General features: G+C 41.8%; 1 protein-coding gene across 3 annotated transcripts in view; it reads right to left on the reverse strand.

Annotated features, from left to right (window-relative positions):
• elovl1b (ELOVL fatty acid elongase 1b) overlaps window positions 1-13,906 on the reverse strand; it is a 35,139-nt gene that overhangs the window by 7,382 nt on the left and 13,851 nt on the right. Inside the window, exon 2 of one of the 3 annotated variants that reach the window (XM_031822448.1) lies at window positions 3,233-3,331. The exons of the other annotated variants lie outside the window; for them this stretch is intronic. The gene's annotated coding sequence lies outside the window, so the exon portion shown is untranslated. The remainder of the gene's footprint in view (window positions 1-3,232; window positions 3,332-13,906) is intronic. 3 annotated transcript variants of the gene reach the window in all.

The raw sequence follows: 13,906 nt of genomic DNA on the forward strand, positions 1-13,906 counted from the left end.
GCAGGTGTGCCTCATATCTGTGGTGACAACACACATCTCAGTGCCTCTAACTCGGGCAGATTCAGACATCAATCGTCTGTCTTGATCAGAGGAGTAACACTTGCACATTAAGAGATCATGTGAACATTATGACAAATGTTAGATATCTATTGATAGTGATAATCTACTGGTCCTTAGTTTGAGTGTACCCATGCGAGGAAGATGAGCAAATGTACATTTTAATTTATTTTTTGAGTCCTCTTTGCGCTTTCCACTTGGAAACGAAAATAGAAAACTGTTTTGGCATCTTGCCTAAATTTCTGACTCAAAGACCAAGCCTTTAACTAGGCAAGTCAGTTAAGAACAAATTCTCATTTACAATGACGGCCTACCGGGGAACAGTGGGTTAACTGCCTTGTTCAGGGGCAGAACGACAGATTTTTACCTTGTCAGTTCAGGGATTCGAACCAGCAACCTTTCAGTTACTGGCCCAATGCTCTAACCACTAGGCTCCCTGCCGCCACTACTTTAAGCCTATTCTGCCGTGCCCCTCTACTTTGACAAAAATATATTCAACATAACCCCCAAGACAACATTACCTAAAACGCCATATCTGCTCAAAAGCAAGTGTGTATAAACCTGAACAGACATGTGATTTGTTAAAAATCTCACTGAAGAACTGGATTTTACTGAATGGAATTCACCACCAGAGATCTGAGTATTGCACACAGAGGGGCAGTTTGCATTGCCAATCTTTCTAGTCAAAACCCCGAACGCCTCTGTGAGTATGAGAATGTATAGTGTCAGGGGCAGGTCTTGTAGCTAAGAGGGACCTAACCAGACACAGGAGAACACAACACGATTCTTTCAATCCACATCCGAAGGCACCAAAGAAAGAGACAGACCAGCGAGGAGGAAATAAACCTGTACAATAGCCATAGTGGAGATATCCAAAGGACATCGGAGAGACTAGAGACACCCCATTCTTCTGTCAGAGACCAGAGAAGGTAGACAGGCCAATAACTTAATGAATGCGGAATATTCAGGATATTTCTTTTTACCCTTTTGGCTTCTTGTACATGTCTATAAATGTATCTAGACTAAAGCAAACAACCACAACTACGGATAGGAAAATCTCAGTCAGGACATTAATTCCAACCTTTAGCAACATCAAACCATCCAACAGAATCTAGTAGTTCAACTTGACTGAGCGGTACAGCAGCAGAGGCCTGTGACACTGTTCATATTTGTTCGATTCACTTTAAAACAATGTGCGATAACAGTAGTCCTTCAGTTCTGATCTGACAGTGCCATCACTTCAATCTGGCAACCTCACTCTACGGAAATGTCTCAAGAGTCCAGACATACCAATCCCATGAGCTCACTACAAACACGTTTAAACTCCACAGTCACATTGTAACAAAGCATTCTGACTGCTACTGTAAAGACTCCCAGGAGAATTTCCTCATGGTGTTGTGACTACTAAGTCAGCAATAATCGTTCCACCAGCACTGTGGTGGATCACAAGGTGGTACTTCCCATCACCCTGACCAGAGGGTCAAAGTCCAAGCACTACACTAATCAAATCTAAGTTTATTTGTCACGTGCACCGAATACAACAGGTAGACCTTGTAGTGAAATGCTTACTTACAAGCTCTAACCAATAGTACAAAAAAAAGGTATTAGGTGAACAATAGGTAAGTATAGAAATAAAACAACAGTAAAAAGACAGGCTATATACAGTAGGGAGGCTACATACAGACAACGGTTAGTCAGGCTGATTGAGGTAGTATGTACATGTAGATATGGTTAAAGTGACTATGCATATATGATAAACAGAGTAGCAGTAGCGTAAAGAGGGGTTGGCAGGTGGTGGGTGGGACACAATGCAGATAGCCCGGTTAGCCAATGTGCGGGAGCACTGGTTGGTCGGGCCAATTGAGGTAGTATGTACATGAATGTATAGTTAAAGTGACTGTGCATATATGATAAACACTACCTCAATTCCACGAAAGAAACGCCATATAGGCATAGCTAACTGTAAAGCGGACAGACAGATGAAGCCAATTTAATGTAGCTCTTTTTGGTATTCCAGTCAACAGTGCTACACAGTTAACAGCCATAAACCAGGAGGGAGGAGACTGTCAGATCACCTCATCCCTCTCCGTTCCAGAATGGAGGGAGTGTATCTTTCCTCAAAACTATCAACCTATCGTGTGATGATCAGCCATCTCGAGACCTTGACCAGATACAATTCTCTGTGACTATACTATTGACATAGAAAACCCAGAACAGAATTGTGACGCTGGGAATAAATCTTGGTTTAGGAATAACTCTTCAAATCGCCGACTAAGTGCCTCTTTTATGACTTGCAGGGAAGAGTAGCACAGTGGAAAGGGTAGGGAAAATGCATGTGTTATGGGAAGCCTGTCAATTAATCATAGTGATGAAAAAAGGAGCCTTGTTCAAAGGGTTAGAGTTCATGATGAACAAAACGACAGAGGGGAGGGGTAAAAAACGTCCGCAGGGAGAGAGGGAGGAGCCAATTAGAAAAAACACAGTGCAGCTTATGTTTAAAGGCCTAATGCAGATGTTTTTATTTCTATATACATTTATTTCTGGTTAACAATTATGTAACTTACTGTGATTGTTTTCAATTAAAATGGTCAAAAATAAACAAAAATAGCTTATTAGCAAAGAACAATTTCTCAAGCAATAACTTTTCTAAGGCTGTCTGGGAGTGGTCTGGGTGGGGTTGGGGGAACTGAAAACTAGCGGTTATTGGCAGAGAGGTTTGAAACTCTTTCTTACTGGTCTATTAACTACATTTACTCCATACCAACAAAACAGGCCGAAATGTATTTTCACTTACACTAAAAAAAGTGCATAATCATAATTTTCACAGTATTATTCCAACCTCAGTGTGGGAATATATATAAAAACACAGAAAAATCACGTTTTTGACTGTACTGGGCCTTTAACAGAAGTGTTGGCAGGGATGCTCTATCTACTGTACGCACACAAACTGGGTTTTCAAAGTCAAAACAACATCTGTGTGTTTACCCCAGCTTGTTAAGACACATAATATAGGCGTTCCCTGAAGAGATAACGTAAACACAAGACCTAAAAACCCACTTAGGGAAACAAACCCAAACCATTAGCTCAACAAGCCTGCCAAAATTAGATAAAGGGGGAGAAGACGTTAGGGTTCGTTTCCTGGGTACTCCATCTGGTGCTAAGTGAGCAGACTTACCTCGTCTTTGATGTGGTTTATTTCTTGTTCACCTCAGAGCGGGCCAAAGGATGCCAGTGTGGACGCCAACACTAAAGAGCACAGCTAGCTTTCTTGCTCCTTTTGGAGAGAAGCGCCAGGATAGCAGTCAAGGGAGAGAGAAAGGGAGTGAAAGAGGAAGCAGGAGTGAGTGAGACAGAGAAAACGGATGAAGTGTGACTGGTACTGCTGTCCTCCCCACCCACCGTGACGCACACACACAGTGAATGAATAACGAGTTCAGAAAGAGAGAGCGAGGCAGGCAGAGAGAGAGAGAGAGAGGGAGGAGTGTATATGTGTCAGTGTAAATGCAAGCTGGGTGGTTAAGAGAGTGAAAACAAGAGGAAGCTGGCCTTGTATTTCAACCGGCAGTGTGAAAACCTCAAAATAAAGGAAAGGTAGGTGGCCGTTTTGTGACCACAGCCCTGGTCTGACAGGAGTTGCCCCTTCCCCTCTTACCTCCATCCTCCCCCCTCTCTCAAAGCTAAATACAGCAGAATATGGCATCATCCTGCAGGCTTCTCTCCTAGGGGGTGGGCTGATTATATTATTCTCATACACAGCGGGGAGAAATCAGTGGCGACTGTTGTTGTGCCGCTAGTCTCTTTCCCCAGCCAACACCCCGAAAGCAAAGCTAACATCCATTTCACCCTCTATCTGGACTGGAAGTCAAAGTCATTACAATAAACATTTACAACCCCATAATGACACTTACAAAAACAATCATAGGGGCTTTCCAAAATGTAATTTAAAAAAATGTATTGTTCATCAAACAACATGGAATACTTCTTCTGGAGACTGAACACCAATGAGGAAAAGACCAGTTGGAACATAAAAAGTATAATTCTACAGTTAACTCAAGGCTGGTTGATAAATCTAATAACATAGATAAGGCCATTATGGCTCCTACAGGAAGACAGTGACTTACTGGCAAATATGTAAGTATATTGTACGTTCTGCTTGCTCTCACGCATATGAAATCAGAGTCTGATCTCCCTACCAAGCCCAGTTTTAAAAGGAGGAACAGATATTGAGACAATCTTTAAAGCTATGTAGTTATGACGCTCACTCTCCCTCTAGAACAAAGACGTGCAGCACACACACTCACGTACCTTTCCAGGCCTAGGCCATACAGAACAGTCAGGTGGGAGTCAGATACACTCCACCCTTTAGTTGTATATTAACAGGTTAAGTAGCCTACAAATTCCTCTCTACTTTAAGCAAGCTCTCAGATCCTTTGTGATGTAAAATATTTGTCAAACAAGCCACCCCTAACTGAGAGCGAAGGACACTCGTCAAGTACTGCTCTAATATTTTATCTAACATCAATCTACTTAAATTAGGTACTTAGTTGTGACTAAAAGTGTGCATCACAACTGGCACCCTAGTCCAATCAACTGTTAATAGTTGTGTAGATGTACTTGTCTGACCTATCTGTGGACAGAGACGGGTTTACCTGTTGCTTTGTCCCAAGGGATTTGATTAGTTTAGGAGTTCTTTGGATCCGCATTAGCCGACGCCAACATCTAGTCTTACTGGGGTCCTACATTTTTTATAAATAAATATAAGACAAGTGTTGTTTTTTTTGTTTCCTTGAATTTGTTTTGGACTTGAAAAGACCCCTGGTGACATGTCTGGGGGGGGGGGGGGGGGTAAGTGTGTCAGTGCCGTGTGTAAGTTGACTATGCAAAACTATTTGGAATTTCTAACACGTTTCTTAGAAAAACTAAAAGTGAAGCAGTCAGTCTTTCCTCAACTCTTAGCCAAGATAATTCCTTGCATAGTATTAATATTAGCCCTTTAATTACAAGATGTGCCGCTCTGTTCTGGACCAGCTGCAGCTTAAATAGGTCTTTCTTTGCAGCACTTGACCATATGACTGGACAATAATAAAGATAAGACAAACTAGAGCCTGCAGGACTTGCTTTGTGGAGTGTGGTGTCAAAAAAGCAGAGCATTTCTATTATGGACAGACCTCTCCCCATCTTTACAACCATTGAATTTACACTACAGGACCAAAAGTATGTGTACACTGCTCGTTGAACATCTCATTCAAAAATCATGGTTGGTTGGTCCCCCCTTTGCTGCTATAACAGCCTCCACTCTTCTGTGAAGGCTATCCGCTAGTTGTTGGAACATTGCAGAGACTTGCTTCCATTCAGCCACAAGAGCATAGTGCGGTCTGGCACTGATGTTGGGCGATTAGGCCTGGCTTGCAGTCGGCGCTCAAATTCTTCCCAAAGGTGTTCGATGGGGTTGAGGTCAGGGCTCTGTGCAGGCCAGTCAAGTTCTTCCACACCGATCTCAACAAACCACCGCCTCGCTTTGTGTAAGGGGGCATTGTCATGCTGAATCAGGAAAGGGCCTTCCCAAACTGTTACCCCAAAGTCAGAAGCACAGAATCATCTAGAATGTCATTGTATGCTGTAGGGTTAAGATTTCCCTTAACTGGAACTAAGGGGCCTAGCCCGAACCATGAAAAACAGCCCCAGACCAATATTTATCCTCCACCAAACTTTACAGTTGGCACTATGCATTCAGACAGGCAGCGTTCTCCTGGCATCCGCCAAACCCAGATTCATCCGTTGGACTGCCAGATAGTGAAGCACGATTTATCACTCCAAAGAACATGTTTCCACTACTCCAGAGTCCAATGGAGGCTAGCTTTAAACCACTCCAGCCGATGCTTGGCATTGCGCATGATGATCTTAGGCTGTGTGCGGCTGAACGGCCATGGAAACCCATTTCATTAAGTTCCCGACGAACAGTTCTTGTGCTGACGTTGCTTCCAGAGGAAGTTTAGAACTCAGTAGTGAGTGTTGCAACCGAGGACAGATGATTTTTACGCGCTACGTGCTTCAGCACTTGGTGATCCCGTTCTATGTGCTTGTGTGGCCTACCACTTCACGGCTGAGCCGTTGTTGCTCCTAGACTTTTCCCATTTCACAATAACAGCACTTACAGTTGACCGTGGCAGCTCTAGCAGAGCAGAAATTTGACGAACTTACTTGTTGGAAAAGTGGCATCCTATGACAGTGCCACATTGAAAGTATTCAGACATCTTCCCTTTTCACATTTTGTTACATTACATCCTTATTCTAAAAAACGTTTTATCATCCGTCTACACACAATGTCCTCTAATCACAAAGCAAAAACAGGTTTAGAAATGTTTGCAAATGTATTTCAAATAAAAAAACTGAAATACCTTATTTACATAAGTATTCAGACCCTTTGCTATGAGACTCAAAATTCTGCTCAGGGACATCCTGCTTCCATTGATCATCCTTGAGATGTCCACCTGTGGTAAATTCAATTGATTGGACAGGATTTGGAAAAGCACACACACCTGTCTATATAAAGTTTCACAGTTGACAGTGCATGTCAGAGCAAAAACCAAGCCATGAGATTGAAGGAATTCTCCGTGGAGGTCCGAGACACGATTGTGTCGAGGCACCGTACTAAAACATTTCTGCAGCATTGAAGGTCCCCAAGAACACAGTGGCCTCCATCATTCTTAAATGGAGAACCTGATGGTCACAGAGCTCCAAAGTCCCTCTGTGGAGATGGGAGAACCTTGCAGAAGGACAACCACCTCTGCAGCACTCCACCAGTCAGGCCTTTATGGCAGAGTGGCCAGACGGAAGCCACTCCTCAGTAAAAGGCAAATGACAGCCCGCTTGGAGTTTGCCAAAAGGCACCTAAAGGACTCTCAGACCATGAGAAACCAGATTCTCTGGTCTGATGAAACCAAGATTAGAAACCAAGAACTCTTTTGCCTGAATACCAAGCGTCACATCTGGAGGAAACCTGGCACCATGTCTTCGGTGAAGCATGGTGGTGGCAGCATCATGCTGTGGGGATGTTTTTCAGCGGCAGGGACTGGGAGACTAGGTAGGATAGAGGGAAAGATGAACAGAGCAAAGTACAGAGAGATCATTGATGAAAACCTGCTCCAGAGCGCTCAGGACCTTTAGACTGGGGGCGAAGGTTCACCTTCCAATAGGAGAAGGGCCCTAAGCACATAGCTAAGACAACGCTGGAGTGGCCACTCAATGTTCTTGAGTGGCCGAGCCAGTACCTAAGCTTCAACCTGTTCGAACATCTCTGGAGAAATCTGAAAATAGCTGTGCAGCGATGTTCCCCATCCAACATGACAGAGCTTGAGATGATCTGCAGAGAACAATGGGAGAAATTTCCCAAATACAGGTGTGCCAATTTTGTAGCGTCATAACCAAGAAGACGCGAGACTGTAATCGCTGCCAAAGGTGCTTCAACAAAGTACTGAGTAAAGGGTCTGAATACCTATGTAAATATCAGTTTTCTATTTTTAATACATTTGAAACATTTCTGAAAACCTGTTTTTGCTTTGACATTGTGTGTAGATTGATGAGGGAAAAAAACAATACATTTTAGAATAAGGCTGTAACGTAACAAAATGCGGAAAAAGTCAAGGGGTGAGAATACTTTCTAAAACTGTATGTTTTGACAATGAAAGTTTACAATCTAAGGTAACAAGTCATGTATTCCCCTCAACTTGATCAACAGCCACACCATTCATTACCAGATTCCTCTGAGGTCTAAAACTTAGGGAAACAAATACAATGCTCTTAGTTTTAGAGATGTTCAGGACCATTTCATTACCAGTTGTGTAAAAGTACCACTTAAGTTGTTTTTAGGGTATCTGTACATTTACTATTTATATTTTTGACAACTTTAACTCCACTACATTCCTAAAGAAAATAATGTACCTTTTACTCCTTACATTTTCTCCAACACCCAAAAGTACTCGGTACATTTTGAACGCTTAGCAGGACAGGAAAATTGTCTAATTCAAACACTTATCAAAATAACATCCCTGGTCATCCTTACTGCCTCTGATCTGGTAAACGCACTAAACACAAATGCTTCATTTGTAAATTGTCTGACTGTTGAAGTGTGCCCCTGGCTATTCGTACCTGAAAAAAAATCTGCTTTGCTTAATATAAGGAATTTGAAATTATTATTTATACTTTAACTACTTAAGTATATTTTACTGGGTGACTTTCACTGGAGTCATTTTCTTTAAAAAAAGGTATCTTTACCTTTATGCAAGTATGACAATTGGGTACTTTTTCCAATACTGTTTATTACTTGCCACCCATTCCAAAACAGATTGCAACTCTTTGTTAAGGGTTTTCGTGACTTATTATTAGCTGTTGTTGGCTGATACTTATATGGTTGAATCATCAGCATACGTAGACACACATGCTTTGTTTAAATGCCAGTGGCAGGTCATTGGAAAAAATAGAAAAGAGTAGAGAGCCTAGAGAGCTGTCCTGTGGTACACCACACTTTACGTGTTTGACATTAGAGAAGCTTCCATTAAAGAAAACCCTCTGAGTTCTATTAGATAGAACATTCTCTCTGCTACCGCACAGCAACCGGTACCGGAGCGCCAAGTCTAGGACCAAAAGGCTCCTTAACCTGTTGGTACTAAGGGGCAGTATTTCCATTTTTGGAAAAATAACGTTCCCAAATTAAAACGGGATATTTTGTCAGGACAAGATGCTAGAATATGCATATAATTGACAGCTTAGGATAGAAAACACTCTAAAGTTTCCAAAACTGTAAAAATATTGTCTGTGAGTATAACAGAACTGATGTTACAGGCGAAAGCCTGAGAAAAATCCAATCCGGAAGTGACTCGTCTTTTGAAAGCCCTGCGTTCCGATGCGTCCCTATTGAGCTGTGAATGCCCTATCAACCAGATTACGCTTTCTACGTATTCCCCAAGGTGTCTACAGCATTGTGATGTAGTTTTACGCATTTATGTTGAAGAATAGCCGTAGGCGGCTTCATTGCGCAAGTGGTCACCTGATGCTCCCAGAGAAATTCTCACGTAAAATACAGAGGTAGCCATTATTCCAATCGCTTCTACTGAGAAACCATTGTCCCGTTTGATATATTATCGAATAGATATTTGAAAAACACCTTGAGAATTGATTATAAACAACATTTGCCATGTTTCTGTCGATATTATGGAGCTAATTTGGAATATTTTTCGGCGTTGTCGTGACCGCAATTTCCGGTCGATTTCTCAGCCAAACATGAAGAACAAACTGAGCTATTTCGCCTACAAAAATAATATTTTGGGAAAAAAGGAACTTTGGCTATCTACCTGGGAGTCTCATGAGTGAAAACATCCGAAGTTCATCAAAGGTAAACGATTTAATTTGGTTGCTTTTCTGATTTTCGTAACAAGGTTGCCTGCTGCTAGCAGGGCATAATGCTACGCTAGGCTATCGATAAACTTACACAAATGCTTGTCTAGCTTTGGCTGTAAAGCATATTTTGAAAATCTGAGATGACAGGGTGATTAACAAAAGGCTAAGCTGTGTTCCAATATATTTCACTTGTGATTTTCATGAATATGAATATTTTCTAGGAAGATTTATATCTGTTGTGTTATGATAATTAGTGTCAGATGATGACAACGGTCCCGTTCACAGGATGGGGTGTCACTAGAGGTTAACAGCTTCTACTCCCAAGCCATAGGACTACTGAACAATTAAACAAATGGGCCCCCATTGGTGGGGGGAGGGGGGGGTCATTTGTTTTTACACTGCTGCTTTATCTATGCATAGTCATTTTAACCCTACCTACATGTACAAATTACCTTGACTAACCTGTACCCCCGCATATTGGCTCAGTACCCTATGAATATAGCCTCGATACTGTATTGTATTACTTTTGTTAGTTTGGTATTCTTAACTCTTTCTTGAATTGCACTGCTGGTTAAGGGCTTGTAAGTAAGCATTTCATGGTAAGGTCTACACCTGTTGTATTCGGTGCATGTGACAAAGTTTGATTTGATTCCACGATATGGCAGAGGTTGAAAAGTCACAAGTTCTCAACAACAGCTTATGGTCAATAATATCAAAGGCTGCACTGAAATCTAACAGTACAGCTCCCACAATCTTCTTATTATCTATTTATTTTAACCAATCATCAGTCATGTGTGTCAGTGCAGTACATGTGGAGTGCCCTTCTCTCTAAGCATGCTAAAAGTCTGTTGTTCCTTTGTTTACAGAGAAATAGCATTGTAATTGGTCAAAAGAAAATTCCAACAGTATACTAAGAACTGGCAGGTCTGCTGTTAGAACCAGTAAAGGCCGCTTTACCACTCTTGGGTAGCGGAATGACTTTGGCTTCCCTCCAGGCCTGAGGACAAATACTTTCCTCTATGCTCAGATAGGAATGGCTATAGAGTCAGCTACCTCAGTTGTCAATGCCAGGAGGTTTGTCATTATTGATCAATAACAATTTTTCCACCTCTTCCGCACTAACTTTACAAAATGTAAATTTACAATGCTTTTCTTTCATTATAAGTTTTTGTATGCATGAGTACGATGGCTCACTGTTCATTGTTGGCATTTTCTGCCTATGTTTGCCCACTTTGGATTTTTTTTTGTTATCAATCAATAATGACAAACCTCCTGGCATTGACAACGTAGATGGAAAGCTACTGAGGATGGAAGCTGACTCTATAGCCACTCCCATCTGTCATATCTTTAATCTGAGCCTAGAGGAAAGTCTTTGTCGTCAGGCCTGGAGGGAAGCCAAAGTAATTCCGCTACCCAAGAGTGGTAAAGTGGCCTTTACTGGTTCTAACAGCAGGCCTATCAGCTTGCTGCCAGCTCTTAGCATACTGTTGGAAAAACTTGTTTAACCAATTACAATTACAACACCTCATCAACACTTGACATAACATCTTCTGTAAGCATTACAGAGATATGGCTCTGAATATATATACAGTAACACCTCCCCATAAGCATTCCTGTCTCTTCTATAGATGTTATATCCTTTTATTGCTATATCATCAAATTAATTATCTAAGTGAGTCTCAGAAATGGCTATTATATGAATCTTCTCATCTTATTTGGGCTCCCAAGTGGCACTGCATCTCAGTGCTAGAGGTATCACTACAGACCCTGGTTCGATTCCAGGTTGTGATTGGGAGTCCCATAGGGTGGCAAACAATTGGCCCAAGTCATCCGGGTTAGGGTTTGGCCGGGGTAGGCAGTCATTGTAAATAAGAATTTGTTCTTAACTGACTTGCCTAGTTAAATAAAGTTTTTTTTTTTTACATCTGATGTTAGCAAGTTATTGACTTCATGAACCTTATTTCTAAGGTTACATATATTAATATGGGCTGTTTTCAGTCCTGTCCTGGGTAGCTTATCAGAAATAGACCATATGGAAGCGCCAACAAAGCCAGATAAATAAAATAAAAAAACATACAGTGCTGGTCATTATTTGTTATAAAATACCAAAATAAACAAAATCCTTATCGAAACCCCAAATCATAATACAGACATTCCAAGTAAATGACAATATATATATATATATATATATATATATTTATATTGTTTATTGAACAAAAGTAGTTTAACAGAAACTCAGATTTGATGTGCAAAAATGTGACCTCCTTCAGTCAATAGCTTGTGGCACCTCCATTAGCAGCGATAACTTGGAGTAAACATCTCCTATAGCCAGTAATCAGTCATGATTTTTGCCCACTCTTCCTTACAGGTTTAAGGGGTGTCTGGCATGAACTGCCCGCTTCAGGTCCTGCCACAGTATCTCGATTGGATTTAGGTCAGGACTTTGGCTTGGCCAATCCAAAAAAGGTCCATTTTGGACTCGTCGGTCCAGAGAATGGACTTCCAGAAACCTTCAGGTTTGTCCAGGTGGTCTCTGGCAAACTTAAGATGGGCAGTTTGGTTCTTTGTTAGCAGAGGCTTCTTCTTAGCAACCATCCCATGAATGGCATTTCGATTCCGTGTTCTTCTTATTGTCACCTGAGCGCAGCAAGGGAAGTCTGCAAATCTCTAGATGTTATGTTTGGGTTGGCTTTTACCCTATTTATTATTGTTCTTGTGGCTCTTGGGGATATTTTGGAAGGGCGTCCACTTCTAAGCCGAGTTGCTGACATGTTAAATGCTCTCCGTTTGTAAATTATTTGCCTGACAGTGGACTGATGAAGCTCATATCTTTTTGAGATGATTTTATAGCCTTCCCCAGACTGATGTCCTCTGAGATCTCTTTTCCTCTCGGCATGGTGTGCATTGTATTCACCTGGATGGGTAACACCAAACTGACCAAGTTTCTTACCTCTATCAGAGTCCCGCCCAAACTATCTCTCCTTTGATTGGTTCATTTGGTATCAAATTATTTACCCACCTGATTCTAATTAACTACTTAATTTAACCAGCAAACTGGTGAGGGCCCACTGAAACATGCGAAACATCTCTGCTATAATTAAACAACAAAGAATATGATCTACATGACCAGTCTCGGTGTGTAAAATAAAAAGTGGTTAATATGAACCCAACTCACAGCTAAAAAATGTAACGAAAGCAATCCAATGTTATTTGTTGCCTAGACTTTACTGAAAACGACACAGGTCTTGAGAAAGAACAATACACTAATATTGCAGTTAGCCATGAAGGCTTTTATAATAGAATGCTTGGTGACCACACACACCCTTGGGGGGGGGGGGGGGGGGGGGGGGGGGGAGTAGAAATACAATGAAACAAACAGGCATTCTATTTTTGCTCTATTATAGATATCGATCAAGTGCACAAGGCTGCATGTGTGCAAAAATAACATTCCCTTAGTAAAACATTTCAATAATCCCCCCCTCACTCTCGTGTTACTGTCAAGTTCAACACAACTAAAGCAATATCTTTGACACTGCACATTTATTACATTGTACACTTTCTGCCTGTGGACATCTGTTCTACAATGTGCCAGCAGAGCATGATACCCTTTGTTAGCATAATTGATCTCTTTCAGGCAGAGATTACACCTGGCATACCCCATTTTATCCACGGTATTAAAAAGACAGAGGTAAAGTTGGTTTTAAATTCACACATTCGCCAAAAGCCATTTTAAAATAGTAAAAATCCATATGGTGGACAGCCCCATCAAGAGGATCCACCTGGTGATGTATTTTGGGAGAGTGGTAAGCAGCCTGAAACTCCTGAAACCTATAGCAGTAGCCATTACACGGATTGAGGGAGACAATGCCATCCTGTCTGATGTTCAGACTCTGCTTGCAGATGTAAGAGAATAAATTCGTACTGCCCTGCCCACTTCACTGTTGCTCCAAGCAGAGGAAACTGCAGTTCTGAAGCTCATACATGCCGCAGCGTGCATGTTGGATGCCACGTATGCTGGCAAGAATATCCTGGCTGATGCAGAGATCAACAAGGCCTATGGTGTCATCACTACCGTGTCTCGCCACTTTGGCCTGGATGAGGGCAAGGTTCTTGGCAGTCTGGCAAAGTACACTTCCAAGCAAGGGCATCGGGATGCAAATGCAAAATGGCAGTGGTGCCAACATATCTCATCAGCTACCTGGTGGAAGGGACTTTGTGGATCTGAGGCTCTTTCCCCTGTTGCCTCCATCACCCTCCAAATCCAACCAACATCAGCTGCCTCAGAGCGCAACTGGTCCTTGTTTGGGAACACACACACCCAAGCACTCAACAGACTGACCAATACAAGGGTTGAACAATTGGTGGCCAGCCGGGCAAATTTGAAGCTTTTTGAGCCTGACAACGAGCCATCCTCAACAAGGTTGGAAAGTGACAGTGAAGATGAGGCCTCAGA

Source organism: Oncorhynchus kisutch, linkage group LG4 (assembly GCF_002021735.2).
Source record: "Oncorhynchus kisutch isolate 150728-3 linkage group LG4, Okis_V2, whole genome shotgun sequence".
NCBI lineage: Eukaryota > Metazoa > Chordata > Actinopteri > Salmoniformes > Salmonidae > Oncorhynchus > Oncorhynchus kisutch.